The sequence below is a fragment of the Gadus morhua genome, chromosome 2 (genome assembly GCF_902167405.1).
Source record: "Gadus morhua chromosome 2, gadMor3.0, whole genome shotgun sequence".
In the NCBI taxonomy this organism is placed as follows: domain Eukaryota; kingdom Metazoa; phylum Chordata; class Actinopteri; order Gadiformes; family Gadidae; genus Gadus; species Gadus morhua.
In genome coordinates this window covers 19,970,334-19,993,932 of record NC_044049.1, presented here as the reverse complement: position 1 = coordinate 19,993,932, position 23,599 = coordinate 19,970,334, and the positions used below count along the sequence as shown (strand labels likewise).

Sequence of the window (23,599 nt, the reverse complement as noted above, 5' to 3'; positions counted from 1 at the left end):
GTAGTGTAATCCATGCAACTATGCTAACCATACAGCGCATTCAATTAAATTCGTTTCGTGTTGATTGATTCGAAGGGGTATGATGAATTTCGTCCGGATGGCCGAGCGGTCTAAGGCGCTGCGTTCAGGTCGCAGTCTCCACTGGAGGCTCGGGTTCGAATCCCACTTCTAACATTACATTTGGATTTCGTTGATTGGGATTATCTGTTCAAACTTTGTAATATGGAGAGCATTTGGAAAAGTTAAGGAGGTTTAAATTCAAAGTGACTGGCTGGCTACTTTGGGGTAGTAGAAAGGGAAAATGAGAGGGGTGTCTTTCTGTCTCAATCTGTGTGTTTGCACGTCCGTGTCGGGGCATTAGTTTATGTAAGTAGTGTAATCCATGTAACTATGGTAGGGTTACAGTGCATGGTAGCTGGGGTTTATTATCGGTCCTTGTTTTACAGACATTTGAACATACGAGAGCAGTAACCATGACGGCGTTTTGTGTTGATTGATTCGAAGGGTCTAATAAAATACGTCAGGATGGCCGAGCGGTCTAAGGCGCTGCGTTCAGGTCGCAGTCTCCTCTGGTGGCGTGGGTTCGAATGCCACTTCTGACATTACATTTGGATTTCGTTGATTGTGATTATCTGTTCAAACTTTGTAATACGGAGAACATTTGGAAAAGGTAAGGAGGTTTAAACTCAAAGTGACTGGCTGGCTACTTTGGGGTAGTAGAAAGGGGAAATGAGAGGGGTGTCTTTCTGTCTCAATCTGTGTGTTTGCACGTCTGTGTCGGTGCATTAGTTTATGTAAGTAGTGTAATCCATGCAACTATGGTAAGGTTACAGCGCATGGTAGCTGGGGTTTATTATCGGTCCTTGTTGTACGGACATTTGAACATACGAGAACAGTAACCATGATGGCGTTTTGGGTTCATTGATTCGAAGGGTCTGTTGAAATACGTCAGGATGGCCGAGCGGTCTAAGGCGCTGCGTTCAGGTCGCAGTCTCCTCTGGAGGCGTGGGTTCGAATCCCACTTCTGACATTACATTTGGATTTCGTTGATTGTGATTATCTGTTCAAACTTTGTAATATGGAGAACATTTGGAAAAGGTAAGGAGGTTTAAACTCAAAGTGACTTGCTGGCTACTTTGGGGTAGTAGAAAGGGGAAATGAGAGGGGTGTTTTTCTGTCTCAATCTGTGTGTTTGCACGTCCGTGTCGGTGCATTAGTTTACGTAAGTAGTGTAATCCATGCAACTATGCTAACCATACAGCGCATTCAATTAAATTCGTTTCGTGTTGATTGATTCGAAGGGGTATGATGAATTTCGTCCGGATGGCCGAGCGGTCTAAGGCGCTGCGTTCAGGTCGCAGTCTCCACTGGAGGCTCGGGTTCGAATCCCACTTCTAAGATTACATTTGGATTTCGTTGATTGTGATTATCTGTTCAAACTTTGTAATATGGAGAACATTTGGAAAAGTTAAGGAGGTTTAAATTCAAAGTGACTGGCTGGCTACTTTGGGGTAGTAGAAAGGGAAAATGAGAGGGGTGTCTTTCTGTCTCAATCTGTGTGTTTGCACGTCCGTGTCGGGGCATTAGTTTATGTAAGTAGTGTAATCCATGTAACTATGGTAAGGTTACAGTGCATGGTAGCTGGGGTTTATTATCGGTCCTTGTTTTACAGACATTTGAACATATGAGAGCAGTAACCATGATGGCGTTATGTGTTGATTGATTCGAAGGGTCTAATAAAATACGTCAGGATGGCCGAGCGGTCTAAGGCGCTGCGTTCAGGTCGCAGTCTCCTCTGGTGGCGTGGGTTCGAATGCCACTTCTGACATTACATTTGGATTTCGTTGATTGTGATTATCTGTTCAAACTTTGTAATACGGAGAACATTTGGAAAAGGTAAGGAGGTTTAAACTCAAAGTGACTGGCTGGCTACTTTGGGGTAGTAGAAAGGGGAAATGAGAGGGGTGTCTTTCTGTCTCAATCTGTGTGTTTGCACGTCCGTGTCGGTGCATTAGTTTATGTAAGTAGTGTAATCCATGCAACTATGCTAACGTTACAGCGCATGGTAGCTGGGGTTTATTATCGGTCCTTGTTGTACGGACATTTGAACATACGAGAACAGTAACCATGATGGCGTTTTGTCTTAATTGATTCGAAGGGTCTGTTGAAATACGTCAGGATGGCCGAGCGGTCTAAGGCGCTGCGTTCAGGTCGCAGTCTCCTCTGGAGGCGTGGGTTCGAATCCCACTTCTGACATTACATTTGGATTTCGTTGATTGTGATTATCTGTTCAAAATTTGTAATATGGAGAACATTTGGAAAAGGTAAGGAGGTTTAAACTCAAAGTGACTGGCTGGCTACTTTGGGGTAGTAGAAAGGGGAAATGAGAGGGGTGTTTTTCTGTCTCAATCTGTGTGTTTGCACGTCCGTGTCGGTGCATTAGTTTACGTAAGTAGTGTAATCCATGCAACTATGCTAACCATGCAGCGCATTCAATTAAATTCGTTTCGTGTTGATTGATTCGAAGGGGTATGATGAATTTCGTCCGGATGGCCGAGCGGTCTACGGCGCTGCGTTCAGGTCGCAGTCTCCTCTGGTGGCGTGGGTTCGAATGCCACTTCTGACATTACATTTGGATTTCGTTGATTGTGATTATCTGTTCAAACTTTGTAATACGGAGAACATTTGGAAAAGGTAAGGAGGTTTAAACTCAAAGTGACTGGCTGGCTACTTTGGGGTAGTAGAAAGGGGAAATGACAGGGGTGTCTTTCTGTCTCAATTTGTGTGTTTGCACGTCCGTGTCGGTGCATTAGTTTATGTAAGTAGTGTAATCCATGCAACTATGGTAAGGTTACAGCGCATGGTCGCTGGGGTTTATTATCGGTCCTTGTTGTACGGACATTTGAACATACGAGAACAGTAACCATGATGGCGTTTTGTGTTCATTGATTCGAAGGGTTTGTTGAAATACGTCAGGATGGCCGAGCGGTCTAAGGCGCTGCGTTCAGGTCGCAGTCTCCTCTGGAGGCGTGGGTTCGAATCCCACTTCTGACATTACATTTGGATTTCGTTGATTGTGATTATCTGTTCAAACTTTGTAATATGGAGAACATTTGGAAAAAGTAAGGAGGTTTAAACTCAAAGTGACTGGCTGGCTACTTTGGGGTAGTAGAAAGGGGAAATGAGAGGGGTGTATTTCTGTCTCAATCTGTGTGTTTGCACGTCCGTGTCGGTGCATTAGTTTATGTAAGTAGTGTAATCCATGCAACTATGCTAACGTTACAGCGCATGGTAGCTGGGGTTTATTATCGGTCCTTGTTGTACGGACATTTGAACATACGAGAACAGTAACCATGATGGCGTTTTGTCTTCATTGATTCGAAGGGTCTGTTGAAATACGTCAGGATGGCCGAGCGGTCTAAGGTGCTGCGTTCAGGTCGCAGTCTCCTCTGGAGGCGTGGGTTCGAATCCCACTTCTGACATTACTTTTGGATTTCGTTGATTGTGATTATCTGTTCAAACTTTGTAATATGGAGAACATTTGGAAAAGGTAAGGAGGTTTAAACTCAAAGTGACTGGCTGGCTACTTTGGGGTAGTAGAAAGGGGAAATGAGGGGGGTGTTTTTCTGTCTCAATCTGTGTGTTTGCACGTCCGTGTCGGTGCATTAGTTTACGTAAGTAGTGTAATCCATGCAACTATGCTAACCATACAGCGCATTCAATTAAATTCGTTTCGTGTTGATTGATTCGAAGGGGTATGATGAATTTCGTCCGGATGGCCGAGCGGTCTAAGGCGCTGCGTTCAGGTCGCAGTCTCCACTGGAGGCTCGGGTTCGAATCCCACTTCTAAGATTACATTTGGATTTCGTTGATTGTGATTATCTGTTCAAACTTTGTAATATGGAGAACATTTGGAAAAGTTAAGGAGGTTTAAATTCAAAGTGACTGGCTGGCTACTTTGGGGTAGTAGAAAGGGAAAATGAGAGGGGTGTCTTTCTGTCTCAATCTGTGTGTTTGCACGTCCGTGTCGGGGCATTAGTTTATGTAAGTAGTGTAATCCATGTAACTATGGTAGGGTTACAGTGCATGGTAGCTGGGGTTTATTATCGGTCCTTGTTTTACAGACATTTGAACATACGAGAGCAGTAACCATGATGGCGTTATGTGTTGATTGATTCGAAGGGTCTAATAAAATACGTCAGGATGGCCGAGCGGTCTAAGGCGCTGCGTTCAGGTCGCAGTCTCCTCTGGTGGCGTGGGTTCGAATGCCACTTCTGACATTTCATTTGGATTTCGTTGATTGTGATTATCTGTTCAAACTTTGTAATACGGAGAACATTTGGAAAAGGTAAGGAGGTTTAAACTCAAAGTGACTGGCTGGCTACTTTGGGGTAGTAGAAAGGGGAAATGAGAGGGGTGTCTTTCTGTCTCAATCTGTGTGTTTGCACGTCCGTGTCGGTGCATTAGTTTATGTAAGTAGTGTAATCCATGCAACTATGGTAAGGTTACAGCGCATGGTAGCTGGGGTTTATTATCGGTCCTTGTTGTACGGACATTTGAACATACGAGAACAGTAACCATGATGGCGTTTTAGGTTCATTGATTCGAAGGGTCTGTTGAAATACGTCAGGATGGCCGAGCGGTCTAAGGCGCTGCGTTCAGGTCGCAGTCTCCTCTGGTGGCGTGGGTTAGAATGCCACTTCTGACATTACATTTGGATTTCGTTGATTGTGATTATCTGTTCAAACTTTGTAATACGGAGAACATTTGGAAAAGGTAAGGAGGTTTAAACTCAAAGTGACTGGCTGGCTACTTTGGGGTAGTAGAAAGGGGAAATGAGAGGGGTGTCTTTCTGTCTCAATCTGTGTGTTTGCACGTCCGTGTCGGTGCATTAGTTTACGTAAGTAGTGTAATCCATGCAACTATGCTAACGTTGCAGCGCATTCAATTAAATTCGTTTCGTGTTGATTGATTCGAAGGGGTATGATGAATTTCGTCCGGATGGCCGAGCGGTCTACGGCGCTGCGTTCAGGTCGCAGTCTCCTCTGGTGGCGTGGGTTCGAATGCCACTTCTGACATTACATTTGGATTTCGTTGATTGTGATTATCTGTTCAAACTTTGTAATACGGAGAACATTTGGAAAAGGTAAGGAGGTTTAAACTCAAAGTGACTGGCTGGCTACTTTGGGGTAGTAGAAAGGGGAAATGAGAGGGGTGTCTTTCTGTCTCAATCTGTGTGTTTGCACGTCCGTGTCGGTGCATTAGTTTATGTAAGTAGTGTAATCCATGCAACTATGGTAAGGTTACAGCGCATGGTAGCTGGGGTTTATTATCGGTCCTTGTTGTACGGACATTTGAACATACGAGAACAGTAACCATGATGGCGTTTTGTGTTGATTGATTCGAAGGGTCTAATAACATACGTCAGGATGGCCGAGCGGTCTAAGGCGCTGCGTTCAGGTCGCAGTCTCCTCTGGTGGCGTGGGTTAGAATGCCACTTCTGACATTACATTTGGATTTCGTTGATTGTGATTATCTGTTCAAACTTTGTAATACGGAGAACATTTGGAAAAGGTAAGGAGGTTTAAACTCAAAGTGACTGGCTGGCTACTTTGGGGTAGCAGAAAGGGGAAATGAGAGGGGTGTCTTTCTGTCTCAATCTGTGTGTTTGCACGTCCGTGTCGGTGCATTAGTTTATGTAAGTAGTGTAATCCATGCAACTATGCTAACGTTACAGCGCATGGTAGCTGGGGTTTATTATCGGTCCTTGTTGTACGTACATTTGAACATACGAGAACAGTAACCATGATGGCGTTTTGTCTTCATTGATTCGAAGGGTCTGTTGAAATACGTCAGGATGGCCGAGCGGTCTAAGGCGCTGCGTTCAGGTCGCAGTCTCCTCTGGAGGCGTGGGTTCGAATCCCACTTCTGACATTACATTTGGATTTCGTTGATTGTGATTATCTGTTCAAACTTTGTAATATGGAGAACATTTGGAAAAGGTAAGGAGGTTTAAACTCAAAGTGACTGGCTGGCTACTTTGGGGTAGTAGAAAGGGGAAATGAGAGGGGTGTCTTTCTGTTTCAATCTGTGTGTTTGCACGTCCGTGTCGGTGCATTAGTTTACGTAAGTAGTGTAATCCATGCAACTATGCTAACGTTACAGCGCATGGTAGCTGGGGTTTATTATCGGTCCCTGTTGTACGGACATTTGAACATACGAGAACAGTAAGGTTCTCGTAGGTCGTAGTCTCCTCTGGAGGCGTGGGTTCGAATCCCACTTCTGATATTACATTTGGATTTCGTTGATTGTTATTATCTGTTCAAACTTTGTAATATGGAGAACATTTGGAAAAGGTAAGGAGGTTTAAACTCAAAGTGACTGGCTGGCTACTTTGGGGTAGTAGAAAGGGGAAATGAGAGGGGTGTTTTTCTGTCTCAATCTGTGTGTTTGCACGTCCGTGTCGGTGCATTAGTTTACGTAAGTAGTGTAATCCATGCAACTATGCTAACCATACAGCGCATTCAATTAAATTCGTTTCGTGTTGATTGATTCGAAGGGGTATGATGAATTTCGTCCGCATGGCCGAGCGGTCTAAGGCGCTGCGTTCAGGTCGCAGTCTCCACTGGAGGCTCGGGTTCGAATCCCACTTCTAACATTACATTTGGATTTCGTTGATTGTGATTATCTGTTCAAACTTTGTAATATGGAGAACATTTGGAAAAGTTAAGGAGGTTTAAATTCAAAGTGACTGGCTGGCTACTTTGGGGTAGTAGAAAGGGAAAATGAGAGGGGTGTCTTTCTGTCTCAATCTGTGTGTTTGCACGTCCGTGTCGGGGCATTAGTTTATGTTAGTAGTGTAATCCATGTAACTATGGTAGGGTTACAGTGCATGGTAGCTGGGGTTTATTATCGGTCCTTGTTTTACAGACATTTGAACATACGAGAGCAGTAACCATGATGGCGTTTTGTGTTGATTGATTCAAAGGGTTTGTTGAAATACGTCAGGATGGCCGAGCGGTCTAAGGCGCTGCGTTCAGGTCGCAGTCTCCTCTGGAGGCGTGGGTTCGAATCCCACTTCTGACATTACATTTGGATTTCGTTGATTGTGATTATCTGTTCAAACTTTGTAATATGGAGAACATTTGGAAAAAGTAAGGAGGTTTGAACTCAAAGTGACTGGCTGGCTACTTTGGGGTAGTAGAAAGGGGAAATGAGAGGGCTGTCTTTCTGTCTCAATCTGTGTGTTTGCACGTCCGTGTCGGTGCATTAGTTTATGTAAGTAGTGTAATCCATGCAACTATGCTAACGTTACAGCGCATGGTAGCTGGGGTTTATTATCGGTCCTTGTTGTACGGACATTTGAACATACGAGAACAGTAACCATGATGGCGTTTTGTCTTCATTGATTCGAAGGGTCTGTTGAAATACGTCAGGATGGCCGAGTGGTCTAAGGCGCTGCGTTCAGGTAGCAGTCTCCTCTGGAGGCGTGGGTTCGAATCCCACTTCTGACATTACATTTGGATTTCGTTGATTGTGATTATCTGTTCAAACTTTGTAATATGGAGAACATTTGGAAAAGGTAAGGAGGTTTAAACTCAAAGTGACTGGCTGGCTACTTTGGGGTAGTAGAAAGGGGAAATGAGAGGGGTGTTTTTCTGTCTCAATCTGTGTGTTTGCACGTCCGTGTCGGTGCATTAGTTTACGTAAGTAGTGTAATCCATGCAACTATGCTAACGTTACAGCGCATTCAATTAAATTCGTTTCGTGTTGATTGATTCGAAGGGGTATGATGAATTTCGTCCGGATGGCCGAGCGGTCTAAGGCGCTGCGTTCAGGTCGCAGTCTCCACTGGAGGCTCGGGTTCGAATCCCACTTCTAACATTACATTTGGATTTCGTTGATTGTGATTATCTGTTCAAACTTTGTAATATGGAGAACATTTGGAAAAGTTAAGGAGGTTTAAATTCAAAGTGACTGGCTGGCTACTTTGGGGTAGTAGAAAGGGGAAATGAGAGGGGTGTCTTTCTGTCTCAATCTGTGTGTTTGCACGTCCGTGTCGGTGCATTAGTTTATGTAAGTAGTGTAATCCATGCAACTATGCTAACGTTACAGCGCATGGTAGCTGGGGTTTATTATCGGTCCTTGTTGTACGGACATTTGAACATACGAGAACAGTAACCATGATGGCGTTTTGTCTTCATTGATTCGAAGGGTCTGTTGAAATACGTCAGGATGGCCGAGCGGTCTAAGGCGCTGCGTTCAGGTCGCAGTCTCCTCTGGAGGCGTGGGTTCGAATCCCACTTCTGACATTACATTTGGATTTCGTTGATTGTGATTATCTGTTCAAACTTTGTAATATGGAGAACATTTGGAAAAGGTAAGGAGGTTTTAACTCAAAGTGACTGGCTGGCTACTTTGGGGTAGTAGAAAGGGGAAATGAGAGGGGTATTTTTCTGTCTCAATCTGTGTGTTTGCACTTTTTCCAAATGTTCTCCATATTACAAAGTTTGAACAGATGATCACAATCAACGAAATCCAAATGTAATGTCAGAAGTGTGATTCGAACCCACGCCTCCAGAGGAGACTGCGACCTGAACGCAGCGCCTTAGACCGCTCGGCCATCCTGACGTATTTCAACAATTCAAAGTGACTGGCTGGCTACTTTGGGGTAGTAGAAAGGGAAAATGAGAGGGGTGTCTTTCTGTCTCAATCTGTGTGTTTGCACGTCCGTGTCGGGGCATTAGTTTATGTAAGTAGTGTAATCCATGTAACTATGGTAGGGTTACAGTGCATGGTAGCTGGGGTTTATTATCGGTCCTTGTTTTACAGACATTTGAACATACGAGAGCAGTAACCATGATGGCGTTTTGTGTTGATTGATTCGAAGGGTCTAATAAAATACGTCAGGATGGCCGAGCGGTCTAAGGCGCTGCGTTCAGGTCGCAGTCTCCTCTGGTGGCGTGGGTTCGAATGCCACTTCTGACATTACATTTGGATTTCGTTGATTGTGATTATCTGTTCAAACTTTGTAGTACGGAGAGCATTTGGAAAAGGTAAGGAGGTTTAAACTCAAAGTGACTGGCTGGCTACTTTGGGGTAGTAGAAAGGGGAAATGAGAGGGGTGTCTTTCTGTCTCAATCTGTGTGTTTGCACGTCCGTGTCGGTGCATTAGTTTATGTAAGTAGTGTAATCCATGCAACTATGGTAAGGTTACAGCGCATGGTAGCTGGGGTTTATTATCGGTCCTTGTTGTACGGACATTTGAACATACGAGAACAGTAACCATGATGGCGTTTTGGGTTCATTGATTCGAAGGGTCTGTTGAAATACGTCAGGATGGCCGAGCGGTCTAAGGCGCTGCGTTCAGGTCGCAGTCTCCTCTGGAGGCGTGGGTTCGAATCACACTTCTGACATTACATTTGGATTTCGTTGATTGTGATCATCTGTTCAAACTTTGTAATATGGAGAACATTTGGAAAAAGTAAGGAGGTTTAAACTTAAAGTGACTGGCTGGCTACTTTGGGGTAGTAGAAAGGGGAAATGAGAGGGGTGTCTTTCTGTCTCAATCTGTGTGTTTGCACGTCCGTGTCGGTGCATTAGTTTATGTAAGTAGTGTAATCCATGCAACTATGCTAACGTTACAGCGCATGGTAGCTGGGGTTTATTATCGGTCCTTGTTGTACGGACATTTGAACATACGAGAACAGTAACCATGATGGCGTTTTGTCTTCATTGATTCGAAGGGTCTGTTGAAATACGTCAGGATGGCCGAGCGGTCTAAGGCGCTGCGTTCAGGTCGCAGTCTCTTCTGGAGGCGTGGGTTCGAATCCCACTTCTGACATTACATTTGGATTTCGTTGATTGTGATTATCTGTTCAAACTTTGTAATATGGAGAACATTTGGAAAAGGTAAGGAGGTTTTAACTCAAAGTGACTGGCTGGCTACTTTGGGGTAGTAGAAAGGGGAAATGAGAGGGGTGTTTTTCTGTCTCAATCTGTGTGTTTGCACGTCCGTGTCGGTGCATTAGTTTACGTAAGTAGTGTAATCCATGCAACTATGCTAACGTTACAGCGCATTCAATTAAATTCGTTTCGTGTTGATTGATTCGAAGGGGTATGATGAATTTCGTCCGGATGGCCGAGCGGTCTAAGGCGCTGCGTTCAGGTCGCAGTCTCCACTGGAGGCTCGGGTTCGAATCCCACTTCTAACATTACATTTGGATTTCGTTGATTGTGATTATCTGTTCAAACTTTGTAATATGGAGAACATTTGGAAAAGTTAAGGAGGTTTAAATTCATTGTGACTGGCTGGCTACTTTGGGGTAGTAGAAAGGGAAAATGAGAGGGGTGTCTTTCTGTCTCGATCTGTGTGTTTGCACGTCCGTGTCGGGGCATTAGTTTATGTAAGTAGTGTAATCCATGTAACTATGGTAGGGTTACAGTGCATGGTAGCTGGGGTTTATTATCGGTCCTTGTTTTACAGACATTTGAACATACGAGAGCAGTAACCATGATGGCGTTTTGTGTTGATTGATTCGAAGGGTCTAATAAAATACGTCAGGATGGCCGAGCGGTCTAAGGCGCTGCGTTCAGGTCGTAGTCTCTTCTGGTGGCGTGGGTTCGAATGCCACCACTGACATTACATTTGGATTTCGTTGATTGTGATTATCTGTTCAAACTTTGTAATATGGAGAACATTTGGAAAAGGTAAGGAGGTTTAAACTCAAAGTGACTGGCTGGCTACTTTGGGGTAGTAGAAAGGGGTAATGAGAGGGGTGTCTTTCTGTGTGTTTGTACGTCCGTGTCGGTGCATTAGTTTACGTAAGTAGTGTAATCCATGCAACTATGCTAACGTTACAGCGCATGGTAGCTGGGGTTTATTATCGGTCCTTGTTGTACGGACATTTGAACATACGAGAACAGTAACCATGATGGCGTTTTGTGTTCATTGATTCGAAGGGTCTGTTGAAATACGTCAGGATTGCCGAGCGGTCTAAGGCGCTGCGTTCAGGTCGCAGTCTCCTCTGGAGGCCCGGGTTCGAATCCCACTTCTGACATTACATTTGGATTTCGTTGATTGTGATTATCTGTTCAAACTTTGTAATATGGAGAACATTTGGAAAAAGTAAGGAGGTTTAAACTCAAAGTGACTGGCTGGCTACTTTGGGGTAGTAGAAAGGGGAAATGAGAGGGGTGTCTTTCTGTCTCAATCTGTGTGTTTGCACGTCCGTGTCGGTGCATTAGTTTATGTAAGTAGTGTAATCCATGCAACTATGCTAGCGTTACAGCGCATGGTAGCTGGGGTTTATTATCGGTCCTTGTTGTACGGACATTTGAACATACGAGAACAGTAACCATGATGGCGTTTTGTCTTCATTGATTCGAAGGGTCTGTTAAAATACGTCAGGATGGCCGAGCGGTCTAAGGCGCTGCGTTCAGGTCGCAGTCTCCTCTGGAGGCGTGGCTTCGAATCCCACTTCTGACATTACATTTGGATTTCGTTGATTGTGATTATCTGTTCAAACTTTGTAATATGGAGAACATTTGGAAAAGGTAAGGAGGTTTAAACTCAAAGTGACTGGCTGGCTACTTTGGGGTAGTAGAAAGGGGAAATGAGAGGGGTGTCTTTCTGTCTCAATCTGTGTGTTTGCACGTCCGTGTCGGTGCATTAGTTTACGTAAGTAGTGTAATCCATGCAACTATGTTAACGTAACAGCGCATTAAATTAAATTCGTTTCGTGTTGATTGATTCGAAGGGGTATGATGAATTTCGTCCGGATGGCCGAGCGGTCTAAGGTGCTGCGTTCAGGTCGCAGTCTCCACTGGAGGCTCGGGTTCGAATCCCACTTCTAACATTACATTTGGATTTCGTTGATTGTGATTATCTGTTCAAACTTTGTAATATGGAGAACATTTGGAAAAGTTAAGGAGGTTTCAATTCAAAGTGACTGGCTGGCTACTTTGGGGTAGTAGAAAGGGAAAATGAGAGGGGTGTCTTTCTGTCTCAATCTGTGTGTTTGCACGTCCGTGTCGGGGCATTAGTTTATGTAAGTAGTGTAATCCATGCAACTATGGTAAGGTTACAGCGCATGGTAGCTGGGGTTTATTATCGGTCCTTGTTGTATGGACATTTGAACATACGAGAACAGTAACCATGATGGCGATTTGTGTTCATTGATTCGAAGGGTGTTGTTGAAATACGTCAAGAGGGCCGAGCGGTCTAAGGTGCTGCGTTCAGGTCGCAGTCTCCGCTGGAGGCGTGGGTTCGTATCCCACTTCTGACATTACATTTGGATTTCGTTGATTGTGATTATCTGTTCAAACTTTGTAATATGGAGAACATTTGGAAAAGGTAAGGAGGTTTAAACTCAAAGTGACTGGCTGGCTACTTTGGGGTAGTAGAAAGGGGTAATGAGAGGGGTGTCTTTCTGTGTGTTTGCACGTCCGTGTCGGTGCATTAGTTTATGTAAGTAGTGTAATCCATGCAACTATGCTAACGTTACAGCGCATGGTTGCTGGGGTTTATTATCGGTCCTTGTTGTACGGACATTTGAACATACGAGAACAGTAACCATGATGGCGTTTTGTCTTCATTGATTCGAAGGGTCTGTTGAAAGACGTCAGGATGGCCGAGCGGTCTAAGGCGCTGCGTCCAGGTCGCAGTCTCCTCTGGTGGCGTGGGTTCGAATGCCACTTCTGACATTACATTTGGATTTCGTTGATTGTGATTATCTGTTCAAACTTTGTAATACGGAGAACATTTGGAAAAGGTAAGGAGGTTTAAACTCAAAGTGACTGGCTGGCTACTTTGGGGTAGTAGAAAGGGGAAATGAGAGGGGTGTCTTTCTGTCTCAATCTGTGTGTTTGCACGTCCGTGTCGGTGCATTAGTTTATGTAAGTAGTGTAAAACATGCAACTATGCTAACGTTACAGCGCATGGTAGCTGGGGTTTATTATCGGTCCTTGTTGTACGGACATTTGAACATACGAGAACAGTAACCATGATGGCGTTTTGTCTTGATTGATTCGAAGGGTCTGTTGAACTACGTCAGGATGGCCGAGTGGTCTAAGACGCTGCGTTCAGGTCGCAGTCTCCTCTGGAGGCGTGGGTTCGAATCCCACTTCTGACAGTACATTTGGATTTCGGTGATTGTGATTATCTGTTCAAACTTTGTAATATGGAGAACATTTGGAAAAGGTAAGGAGGTTTAAACTCAAAGTGACTGGCTGGCTACTTTGGGGTAGTTGAAAGGGGAAATGAGAGGGGTGTCTTTCTGTCTCAATCTGTGTGTTTGCACGTCCGTGTCGGTGCATTAGTTTATGTAAGTAGTGTAATCCATGCAACTATGCTAACGTTACAGCGCATTAAATTAAATTCGTTTCGTGTTGATTGATTCGAAGGGGCATGATGAATTTCGTCAGGATGGCCGAGCGGTCTAAGGCGCTGCGTTCAGGTCGCAGTCTCCACTGGAGGCTTGGGTTCGAATCCCACTTCTGACATTACATTTGGATTTCGTTGATTGTGATTATCTGTTCAAACTTTGTAATATGGAGAACATTTGGAAAATGTAAGGAGGTTTAAGCTCAAAGTGACTGGCTGGCTACTTTGGGGTAGTAGAAAGGGGAAATGAGAGGGGTGTTTTTCTGTCTCAATCTGTGTGTTTGCACGTCCGTGTCGGTGCATTAGTTTATGTAAGTAGTGTAATCCATGCAACTATGCTAACGTTACAGCGCATTAAATTAAATTCGTTTCGTGTTGATTGATTCGAAGGGGTATGATGAATTTCGTCAGGATGGCCGAGCGATCTAAGGCGCTGCGTTCAGGTCGCAGTCTCCACTGGAGGCTCGGGTTCGAATCCCACTTCTAACATTACATTTGGATTTCGTTGATTGTGATTATCTGTTCAAACTTTGTAATATGGAGAACATTTGGAAAAGTTAAGGAGGTTTAAATTCAAAGTGACTGGCCGGCTACTTTGGGGTAGTAGAAAGGGAAAATGAGAGGGGTGTCTTTCTGTCTCAATCTGTGTGTTTGCACGTCCGTGTCGGGGCATTAGTTTATGTAAGTAGTGTATTCCATGTAGCCATGGTAGGGTTACAGTGCATGGTAGCTGGGGTTTATTATCGGTCCTTGTTTTACAGACATTTGAACATACGAGAGCAGTAACCATGATGGCGTTTTGTGTTGATTGATTCGAAGGGTCTAATGAAATACGTCAGGATGGCCGAGCGGTCTAAGGCGCTGCGTCCAGGTCGCAGTCTCCTCTGGTGGCGTGGGTTTGAATGCCACTTCTGACATTACATTTGGATTTCGTTGATTGTGATTATCTGTTCAAACTTTGTAATACGGAGAACATTTGGAAAAGGTAAGGAGGTTTAAACTCAAAGTGACTGGCTGGCTACTTTGGGGTAGTAGAAAGGGGAAATGAGAGGGGTGTCTTTCTGTCTCAATCTGTGTGTTTGCACGTCCGTGTCGGTGCATTAGTTTATGTAAGTAGTGTAAAACATGCAACTATGCTAACGTTACAGCGCATGGTAGCTGGGGTTTATTATCGGTCCTTGTTGTACGGACATTTGAACATACGAGAACAGTAACCATGATGGCGATTTGTGTTCATTGATTCGAAGGGTATTGTGGTAATACGTCAGGATGGCCCAGCGGTCTAAGGCGCTGCGTTCAGGTCGCAGTCTCTTCTGGAGGCGTCGGTTCGAATCTCATTTTTGACATTACATTTGGATTTCGTTGATTGTGATTATCTGTTCAAACTTTGTAATATGGAGAACATTTGGAAAAGGTTGATGGAAATGGGTAATGAGAGGGGTGTCTTTCTGTCTCAATCTTTGTGTGCACGTCCGTGCATTAGTTTATGTAAGTTGTGTAATCCATGTAACTATGGTAACGTTACAGCGCATGGTAGCTGGGGTTTATTATCGGTCCTTGTTTTACAGACATTTGAACATACGAGAGCAGTAACCATGATGGCGTTTTGTGTTGATTGATTCAAAGGGGTCGGATGAAATTTGTCAGGATGGCCGAGCGGTCTGAGGCGCTGCGTTCAGGTCGCAGTCTCCACTGGAGGCGTGGGTTTGAATCCCACTTCTGACACTACATTATGATCTTGTTGATTGTGATTATCTGTTCAAACTTTGTAATATGGAGAACATTTGGAAAGGTAAGGAGATTTAAACTCAAAGTGACTGGCTGGCTACGGTGGGGTAGTGGAAATGGGTAATGAGAGGGGTGTCTTTCTGTCTCAATCTTTGTGTGCACGTCCGTGTCTGTGCATTAGTTTATGTAAGTAGTGTAATCCATGTAACTATGGTAACGATACAGCTCATTAAATTAAATTCGCCGAGCGGTCTAAGGCGCTGCGTTCAGGTCGAAGTCTCCCCTGGAGGCCTGGGTTCGTATCCCACTTCTGACATTACATTTGGATTTCGTTGATTGTGATTATCTGTTCAAACTTTGTAATATGGAGAACATTTGGAAAAGGTAAGGAGGTTTAAACTCAAAGTGACTGGCTGGCTACTTTGGGGTAGTAGAAAGGGGTAATGAGAGGGGTGTCTTTCTGTGTGTTTGCACGTCCGTGTCGGTGCATTAGTTTATGTAAGTAGTGTAATCCATGCAACTATGCTAACGTTACAGCGCATGGTAGCTGGGGTTTATTATCGGTCCTTGTTGTACGGACATTTGAACATACGAGAACAGTAACCATGATGGCGTTTTGTCTTCATTGATTCGAAGGGTCTGTTGAAATACGTCAGGATGGCCGAGCGGTCTAAGGCGCTGCGTTCAGGTCGCAGTCTCCTCTGGAGGCGTGGGTTCGAATCCCACTTCTGACATTACATTTGGATTTTGTTGATTGTGATTATCTGTTCAAACTTTGTAATATGGAGAACATTTGGAAAAGGTAAGGAGGTTTCTTTGTGTGCACGTCCATTTCGGTGCATTAGTTTATGTAAGTAGTGTAATCCATGCAACTATGGTAAGGTTACAGCGCATGGTAGCTGGGGTTTATTATCGGTCCTTGTTGTACGGACATTTGAACATACGAGAACAGTAACCATGATGGCGTTTTGTGTTCATTGATTCGAAGGGTCTGTTGAAATACGTCAGGATGGCCGAGCGGTCCAAGGCGCTGCGTTCAGGTCGCAGTCTCCTCTGGAGGTGCGGGTTCGAATCCCACTTCTGACATTACATTTGGATTTCGTTGATTGTGATTATCTGTTCAAACTTTGTAATATGGAGAACATTTGGAAAAAGTAAGGAGGTTTAAACTCACAGTGACTGGCTTGCTACTTTGGGGTAGTAGAAAGGGGAAATGAGAGGGGTGTCTTTCTGTCTCAATCTGTGTGTTTGCACGTCCGTGTCGGTGCATTAGTTTATGTAAGTAGTGTAATCCATGCAACTATGCTAACGTTACAGCGCATGTTAGCTGGGGTTTATTATCGGTCCTTGTTGTACGGACATTTGAACATACGAGAACAGTAACCATGGTGGCGTTTTGTCTTCATTGATTCGAAGGATCCGTTGAAATACGTCAGGATGGCCGAGCGGTCCAAGGCGCTGCGTTCAGGTCGCAGTCTCCTCTGGAGGCGTGGGTTCGAATCCCACTTCTGACATTACATTTGGATTTCGTTGATTGTGATTATCTGTTCAAACTTTGTAATATGGAGAACATTTGGAAAATGTAAGGAGGTTTAAGCTCAAAGTGACTGGCTGGCTACTTTGGGGTAGTAGAAAGGGGAAATGAGAGGGGTGTTTTTCTGTCTCAATCTGTGTGTTTGCACGTCCGTGTCGGTGCATTAGTTTATGTAAGTAGTGTAATCCATGCAACTATGCTAACGTTACAGCGCCTTAAATTAAATTCGTTTCGTGTTGATTGATTCGAAGGGGTATGATGAATTTCGTCAGGATGGCCGAGCGGTCTAAGGCGCTGCTTTCAGGTCGCAGTCTCCACTGGAGGCTTGGGTTCGAATCCCACTTCTAACATTACATTTGGATTTCGTTGATTGTGATTATCTGTTCAAACTTTGTAATATGGAGAACAATTGGAAAAGTTAAGGAGGTTTAAATTCAAAGTGACTCGCTGGCTACTTTGGGGTAGTAGAAAGGGAAAATGAGAGGGGTGTCTTTCTGTCTCAATCTGTGTGTTTGCACGTCCGTGTCGGGGCATTAGTTTATGTAAGTAGTGTAATCCATGTAACCATGGTAGGGTTACAGTGCATGGTAGCTGGGGTTTATTATCGGTCCTTGTTTTACAGACATTTGAACACACGAGAGCAGTAACCATGATGGCGTTTTGTTTTGATTGATTCGAAGGGTCTAATAAAATACGTCAGGATGGCCGAGCGGTCTAAGGCGCTGCGTTCAGGTCGCAGTCTCCTCTGGTGGCGTGGGTTCGAATGCCACTTCTGACATTACATTTGGATTTCGTTGATTGTGATTATCTGTTCAAACTTTGTAATACGGAGAACATTTGGAAAAGGTAAGGAGGTTTAAACTCAAAGTGACTGGCTGGCTACTTTGGGGTAGTAGAAAGGGGAAATGAGAGGGGTGTCTTTCTGTCTCAATCTGTGTGTTTGCACGTCCGTGTCGGTGCATTAGTTTATGTAAGTAGTGTAATCCATGCAACTATGCTAACGTTACAGCGCATGGTAGCTGGGGTTTATTATCGGTCCTTGTTGTACGGATATTTGAACATACGAGAACAGTAACCATGATGGCGATTTGTGTTCATTGATTCGAAGGGTTTTGTGGTAATACGTCAGGATGGCCCAGCGGTCTAAGGCGCTGCGTTCAGGTCGCAGTCTCCTCTGGAGGCGTGGGTTCGAATCCCACTTCTGACATTACATTTGGATTTCGTTGATTGTGATTATCTGTTCAAACTTTGTAATATGGAGAACATTTGGAAAAGGTAAGGAGGTTTAAACTGAAAGTGACTGGCTGGCTACTTTGGGGTAGTAGAAAGGGGAAATGAGAGGGGTGTTTTTCTGTCTCAATCTGTGTGTTTGCACGTCCGTGTCGGTGCATTAGTTTACGTAAGTAGTGTAATCCATGCAACTATGCTAACCATACAGCGCATTCAATTAAATTCGTTTCGTGTTGATTGATTCGAAGGGGTATGATGAATTTCGTCCGGATGGCCGAGCGGTCTAAGGCGCTGCGTTCAGGTCGCAGTCTCCACTGGAGGCTCGGGTTCGAATCCCACTTCTAACATTACATTTGGATTTCGTTGATTGGGATTATCTGTTCAAACTTTGTAATATGGAGAACATTTGGAAAAGTTAAGGAGGTTTAAATTCAAAGTGACTGGCTGGCTACTTTGGGGTAGTAGAAAGGGAAAATGAGAGGGGTGTCTTTCTGTCTCAATCTGTGTGTTTGCACGTCCGTGTCGGGGCATTAGTTTATGTAAGTAGTGTAATCCATGTAACTATGGTAGGGTTACAGTGCATGGTAGCTGGGGTTTATTATCGGTCCTTGTTTTACAGACATTTGAACATACGAGAGCAGTAACCATGACGGCGTTTTGTGTTGATTGATTCGAAGGGTCTAATAAAATACGTCAGGATGGCCGAGCGGTCCAAGGCGCTGCGTTCAGGTCGCAGTCTCCTCTGGTGGCGTGGGTTCGAATGCCACTTCTGACATTACATTTGGATTTCGTTGATTGTGATTATCTGTTCAAACTTTGTAATACGGAGAACATTTGGAAAAGGTAAGGAGGTTTAAACTCAAAGTGACTGGCTGGCTACTTTGGGGTAGTAGAAAGGGGAAATGAGAGGGGTGTCTTTCTGTCTCAATCTGTGTGTTTGCACGTCCGTGTCGGTGCATTAGTTTATGTAAGTAGTGTAATCCATGCAACTATGGTAAGGTTACAGCGCATGGTAGCTGGGGTTTATTATCGGTCCTTGTTGTACGGACATTTGAACATACGAGAACAGTAACCATGATGGCGTTTTGTGTTCATTGATTCGAAGGGTTTGTTGAAATACGTCAGGATGGCCGAGCGGTCTAAGGCGCTGCGTTCAGGTCGCAGTCTCCTCTGGAGGCGTGGGTTCGAATCCCACTTCTGACATTACATTTGGATTTCGTTGATGGTGATTATCTGTTCAAACTTTGTAATATGGAGAACATTTGGAAAAAGTAAGGAGGTTTAAACTCAAAGTGACTGGCTGGCTACTTTGGGGTAGTAGAAAGGGGAAATGAGAGGGGTGTCTTTCTGTCTCAATCTGTGTGTTTGCACGTCCGTGTCGGTGCATTAGTTTATGTAAGTAGTGTAATCCATGCAACTATGCTAACGTTACAGTGCATGGTAGCTGGGGTTTATTATCGGTCCTTGTTTTACAGACATTTGAACATACGAGAGCAGTAACCATGATGGCGTTATGTGTTGATTGATTCGAAGGGTCTAATAAAATACGTCAGGATGGCCGAGCGGTCTAAGGCGCTGCGTTCAGGTCGCAGTCTCCTCTGGAGGCGTGGGTTCGAATCCCACTTCTGACATTACATTTGGATTTCGTTGATTGTGATTATCTGTTCAAACTTTGTAATATGGAGAACATTTGGAAAAGGTAAGGAGGTTTAAACTCAAAGTGACTGGCTGGCTACTTTGGGGTAGTAGAAAGGGGAAATGAGAGGGGTGTTTTTCTGTCTCAATCTGTGTGTTTGCACGTCCGTGTCGGTGCATTAGTTTACGTAAGTAGTGTAATCCATGCAACTATGCTAACGTTGCAGCGCATTCAATTAAATTCGTTTCGTGTTGATTGATTCGAAGGGGTATGATGAATTTCGTCCGGATGGCCGAGTGGTCTACGGCGCTGCGTTCAGGTCGCAGTCTCCTCTGGTGGCGTGGGTTCGAATGCCACTTCTGACATTACATTTGGATTTCGTTGATTGTGATTATCTGTTCAAACTTTGTAATACGGAGAACATTTGGAAAAGGTAAGGAGGTTTAAACTCAAAGTGACTGGCTGGCTACTTTGGGGTAGTAGAAAGGGGAAATGAGAGGGGTGTCTTTCTGTCTCAATCTGTGTGTTTGCACGTCCGTGTCGGTGCATTAGTTTATGTAAGTAGTGTAATCCATGCAACTATGGTAAGGTTACAGCGCATGGTAGCTGGGGTTTATTATCGGTCCTTGTTGTACGGACATTTGAACATACGAGAACAGTAACCATGATGGCGTTTTGTGTTCATTGATTCGAAGGGTTTGTTGAAATACGTCAGGATGGCCGAGCGGTCTAAGGCGCTGCGTTCAGGTCGCAGTCTCCTCTGGAGGCGTGGGTTCGAATCCCACTTCTGACATTACATTTGGATTTCGTTGATTGTGATTATCTGTTCAAACTTTGTAATATGGAGAACATTTGGAAAAAGTAAGGAGGTTTAAACTCAAAGTGACTGGCTGGCTACTTTGGGGTAGTAGAAAGGGGAAATGAGAGGGGTGTCTTTCTGTCTCAATCTGTGTGTTTGCACGTCCGTGTCGGTGCATTAGTTTATGTAAGTTGTGTAATCCATGCAACTATGCTAACGTTACAGCGCATGGTAGCTGGGGTTTATTATCGGTCCTTGTTGTACGGACATTTGAACATACGAGAACAGTAACCATGATGGCGTTTTGTCTTCATTGATTCGAAGGGTCTGTTGAAATACGTCAGGATGGCCGAGTGGTCTAAGGCGCTGCGTTCAGGTCGCAGTCTCCTCTGGAGGCGTGGGTTCGAATCCCACTTCTGACATTACATTTGGATTTCGTTGATTGTGATTATCTGTTCAAACTTTGTAATATGGAGAACATTTGGAAAAGGTAAGGAGGTTTAAACTCAAAGTGACTGGCTGGCTACTTTGGGGTAGTAGAAAGGGGAAATGAGAGGGGTGTTTTTCTGTCTCAATCTGTGTGTTTGCACGTCCGTGTCGGTGCATTAGTTTATGTAAGTAGTGTAATCCATGCAACTATGCTAACCATACAGCGCATTCAATTAAATTTGTTTCGTGTTGATTGATTCGAAGTGGTATGATGAATTTCGTCCGGATGGCCGAGCGGTCTAAGGCGCTGCGTTCAGGTCGCAGTCTCCACTGGAGGCTCGGGTTCGAATCCCAATTCTAACATTACATTTGGATTTCGTTGATTGTGATTATCTGTTCAAACTTTGTAATATGGAGAACATTTGGAAAAGTTAAGGAGGTTTAAATTCAAAGTGACTGGCTGGCTACTTTGGGGTAGTAGAAAGGGAAAATGAGAGGGGTGTCTTTCTGTCTCAATCTGTGTGTTTGCACGTCCGTGTCGGGGCATTAGTTTATGTAAGTAGTGTAATCCATGTAACTACGGTAGGGTTACAGTGCATGGTAGCTGGGGTTTATTATCGGTCCTTGTTTTACAGACATTTGAACATACGAGAGCAGTAACCATGATGGCGTTTTGTGTTGATTGATTCGAAGGGTCTAATAAAATACGTCAGGATGGCCGAGCGGTCTAAGGCGCTGCGTTCAGGTCGCAGTCTCCTCTGGTGGCGTGGGTTCGAATGCCACTTCTGACATTACATTTGGATTTCGTTGATTGTGATTATCTGTTCAAACTTTGTAATACGGAGAACATTTGGAAAAGGTAAGGAGGTTTAAACTCAAAGTGACTGGCTGGCTACTTTGGGGTAGTAGAAAGGGGAAATGAGAGGGGTGTCTTTCTGTCTCAATCTGTGTGTTTGCACGTCCGTGTCGGTGCATTAGTTTATGTAAGTAGTGTAATCCATGCAACTATGGTAAGGTTACAGCGCATGGTAGCTGGGGTTTATTATCGGTCCTTGTTGTACGGACATTTGAACACACGAGAACAGTAACCATGATGGCGTTTTGGGTTCATTGATTCGAAGGGTCTGTTGAAATACGTCAGGATGGCCGAGCGGTCTAAGGCGCTGCGTTCAGGTCGCAGTCTCCTCTGGAGGCGTGGGTTCGAATCCCGCTTCTGACATTACATTTGGATTTCGTTGATTGTGATCATCTGTTCAAACTTTGTAATATGGAGAACATTTGGAAAAAGTAAGGAGGTTTAAACTCAAAGTGACTGGCTGGCTACTTTGGGGTAGTAGAAAGGGGAAATGAGAGGGGTGTCTTTCTGTCTCAATCTGTGTGTTTGCACGTCCGTGTCGGTGCATTAGTTTATGTAAGTAGTGTAATCCATGCAACTATGCTAACGTTACAGCGCATGGTAGCTGGGGTTTATTATCGGTCCTTGTTGTACGGACATTTGAACATACGAGAACAGTAACCATGATGGCGTTTTGTCTTCATTGATTCGAAGGGTCTGTTGAAATACGTCAGGATGGCCGAGCGGTCTAAGGCGCTGCGTTCAGGTCGCAGTCTCCTCTGGAGGCGTGGGTTCGAATCCCACTTCTGACATTACATTTGGATTTCGTTGATTGTGATTATCTGTTCAAACTTTGTAATATGGAGAACATTTGGAAAAGGTAAGGAGGTTTTAACTCAAAGTGACTGGCTGGCTACTTTGGGGTAGTAGAAAGGGGAAATGAGAGGGGTATTTTTCTGTCTCAATCTGTGTGTTTGCACGTCCGTGTCGGTGCATTAGTTTACGTAAGTAGTGTAATCCATGCAACTATGCTAACGTTACAGCGCATTCAATTAAATTCGTTTCGTGTTGATTGATTCGAAGGGGTATGATGAATTTCGTCCGGATGGCCGAGCGGTCTAAGGCGCTGCGTTCAGGTCGCAGTCTCCACTGGAGGCTCGGGTTCGAATCCCACTTCTAACATTACATTTGGATTTCGTTGATTGTGATTATCTGTTCAAACTTTGTAATATGGAGAACATTTGGAAAAGTTAAGGAGGTTTAAATTCAAAGTGACTGGCTGGCTACTTTGGGGTAGTAGAAAGGGGAAATGAGAGGGGTGTCTTTCTGTCTCAATCTGTGTGTTTGCACGTCCGTGTCGGTGCATTAGTTTATGTAAGTAGTGTAATCCATGCAACTATGCTAACGTTACAGCGCATGGTAGCTGGGGTTTATTATCGGTCCTTGTTGTACGGACATTTGAACATACGAGAACAGTAACCATGATGGCGTTTTGTCTTCATTGATTCGAAGGGTCTGTTGAAATAACTCAGGATGGCCGAGCGGTCTAAGGCGCTGCGTTCAGGTCGCAGTCTCCTCTGGAGGCGTGGGTTCGAATCCCACTTCTGACATTACATTTGGATTTCGTTGATTGTGATTATCTGTTCAAACTTTGTAATATGGAGAACATTTGGAAAAGGTAAGGAGGTTTTAACTCAAAGTGACTGGCTGGCTACTTTGGGGTAGTAGAAAGGGGAAATGAGAGGGGTATTTTTCTGTCTCAATCTGTGTGTTTGCACGTCCGTGTCGGTGCATTAGTTTACGTAAGTAGTGTAATCCATGCAACTATGCTAACGTTACAGCGCATTCAATTAAATTCGTTTCGTGTTGATTGATTCGAAGGGGTATGATGAATTTCGTCCGGATGGCCGAGCGGTCTAAGGCGCTGCGTTCAGGTCGCAGTCTCCACTGGAGGCTCGGGTTCGAATCCCACTTCTAACATTACATTTGGATTTCGTTGATTGTGATTATCTGTTCAAACTTTG

The 23,599-nt window shown here is 44.3% G+C and overlaps 21 non-coding genes across 21 annotated transcripts; 20 read left to right on the top strand and 1 right to left on the bottom strand.

Annotated features, from left to right (window-relative positions):
- Positions 1-947: 947 nt before the first annotated feature.
- trnal-cag (transfer RNA leucine (anticodon CAG)) lies at positions 948-1,030 on the top strand. The gene has a single exon. It is a non-coding gene; the product is annotated as a tRNA-Leu (tRNA).
- A 1,143-nt stretch (positions 1,031-2,173) lies between these two features.
- trnal-cag (transfer RNA leucine (anticodon CAG)) lies at positions 2,174-2,256 on the top strand. The gene has a single exon. It is a non-coding gene; the product is annotated as a tRNA-Leu (tRNA).
- Positions 2,257-2,971: 715 nt separating this feature from the next.
- On the top strand, positions 2,972-3,054 carry trnal-cag (transfer RNA leucine (anticodon CAG)). The gene has a single exon. It is a non-coding gene; the product is annotated as a tRNA-Leu (tRNA).
- A 345-nt stretch (positions 3,055-3,399) lies between these two features.
- On the top strand, positions 3,400-3,482 carry trnal-cag (transfer RNA leucine (anticodon CAG)). The gene has a single exon. It is a non-coding gene; the product is annotated as a tRNA-Leu (tRNA).
- Positions 3,483-5,851: 2,369 nt separating this feature from the next.
- trnal-cag (transfer RNA leucine (anticodon CAG)) lies at positions 5,852-5,934 on the top strand. The gene has a single exon. It is a non-coding gene; the product is annotated as a tRNA-Leu (tRNA).
- A 1,069-nt stretch (positions 5,935-7,003) lies between these two features.
- Positions 7,004-7,086, top strand: trnal-cag (transfer RNA leucine (anticodon CAG)). The gene has a single exon. It is a non-coding gene; the product is annotated as a tRNA-Leu (tRNA).
- Positions 7,087-7,431: 345 nt separating this feature from the next.
- On the top strand, positions 7,432-7,514 carry trnal-cag (transfer RNA leucine (anticodon CAG)). Its single transcript has one exon. It is a non-coding gene; the product is annotated as a tRNA-Leu (tRNA).
- A 715-nt stretch (positions 7,515-8,229) lies between these two features.
- trnal-cag (transfer RNA leucine (anticodon CAG)) lies at positions 8,230-8,312 on the top strand. The gene has a single exon. It is a non-coding gene; the product is annotated as a tRNA-Leu (tRNA).
- Positions 8,313-8,548: 236 nt separating this feature from the next.
- Positions 8,549-8,631, bottom strand: trnal-cag (transfer RNA leucine (anticodon CAG)). The gene has a single exon. It is a non-coding gene; the product is annotated as a tRNA-Leu (tRNA).
- A 702-nt stretch (positions 8,632-9,333) lies between these two features.
- Positions 9,334-9,416, top strand: trnal-cag (transfer RNA leucine (anticodon CAG)). Its single transcript has one exon. It is a non-coding gene; the product is annotated as a tRNA-Leu (tRNA).
- Positions 9,417-9,761: 345 nt separating this feature from the next.
- trnal-cag (transfer RNA leucine (anticodon CAG)) lies at positions 9,762-9,844 on the top strand. Its single transcript has one exon. It is a non-coding gene; the product is annotated as a tRNA-Leu (tRNA).
- A 3,206-nt stretch (positions 9,845-13,050) lies between these two features.
- Positions 13,051-13,133, top strand: trnal-cag (transfer RNA leucine (anticodon CAG)). The gene has a single exon. It is a non-coding gene; the product is annotated as a tRNA-Leu (tRNA).
- A 2,630-nt stretch (positions 13,134-15,763) lies between these two features.
- On the top strand, positions 15,764-15,846 carry trnal-cag (transfer RNA leucine (anticodon CAG)). The gene has a single exon. It is a non-coding gene; the product is annotated as a tRNA-Leu (tRNA).
- A 697-nt stretch (positions 15,847-16,543) lies between these two features.
- On the top strand, positions 16,544-16,626 carry trnal-cag (transfer RNA leucine (anticodon CAG)). The gene has a single exon. It is a non-coding gene; the product is annotated as a tRNA-Leu (tRNA).
- A 1,144-nt stretch (positions 16,627-17,770) lies between these two features.
- Positions 17,771-17,853, top strand: trnal-cag (transfer RNA leucine (anticodon CAG)). Its single transcript has one exon. It is a non-coding gene; the product is annotated as a tRNA-Leu (tRNA).
- Positions 17,854-18,996: 1,143 nt separating this feature from the next.
- trnal-cag (transfer RNA leucine (anticodon CAG)) lies at positions 18,997-19,079 on the top strand. The gene has a single exon. It is a non-coding gene; the product is annotated as a tRNA-Leu (tRNA).
- Positions 19,080-19,424: 345 nt separating this feature from the next.
- On the top strand, positions 19,425-19,507 carry trnal-cag (transfer RNA leucine (anticodon CAG)). The gene has a single exon. It is a non-coding gene; the product is annotated as a tRNA-Leu (tRNA).
- Positions 19,508-20,222: 715 nt separating this feature from the next.
- trnal-cag (transfer RNA leucine (anticodon CAG)) lies at positions 20,223-20,305 on the top strand. The gene has a single exon. It is a non-coding gene; the product is annotated as a tRNA-Leu (tRNA).
- Positions 20,306-20,650: 345 nt separating this feature from the next.
- trnal-cag (transfer RNA leucine (anticodon CAG)) lies at positions 20,651-20,733 on the top strand. Its single transcript has one exon. It is a non-coding gene; the product is annotated as a tRNA-Leu (tRNA).
- Positions 20,734-21,876: 1,143 nt separating this feature from the next.
- On the top strand, positions 21,877-21,959 carry trnal-cag (transfer RNA leucine (anticodon CAG)). The gene has a single exon. It is a non-coding gene; the product is annotated as a tRNA-Leu (tRNA).
- Positions 21,960-22,304: 345 nt separating this feature from the next.
- trnal-cag (transfer RNA leucine (anticodon CAG)) lies at positions 22,305-22,387 on the top strand. Its single transcript has one exon. It is a non-coding gene; the product is annotated as a tRNA-Leu (tRNA).
- The last annotated feature ends 1,212 nt before the right edge of the window (positions 22,388-23,599 follow it).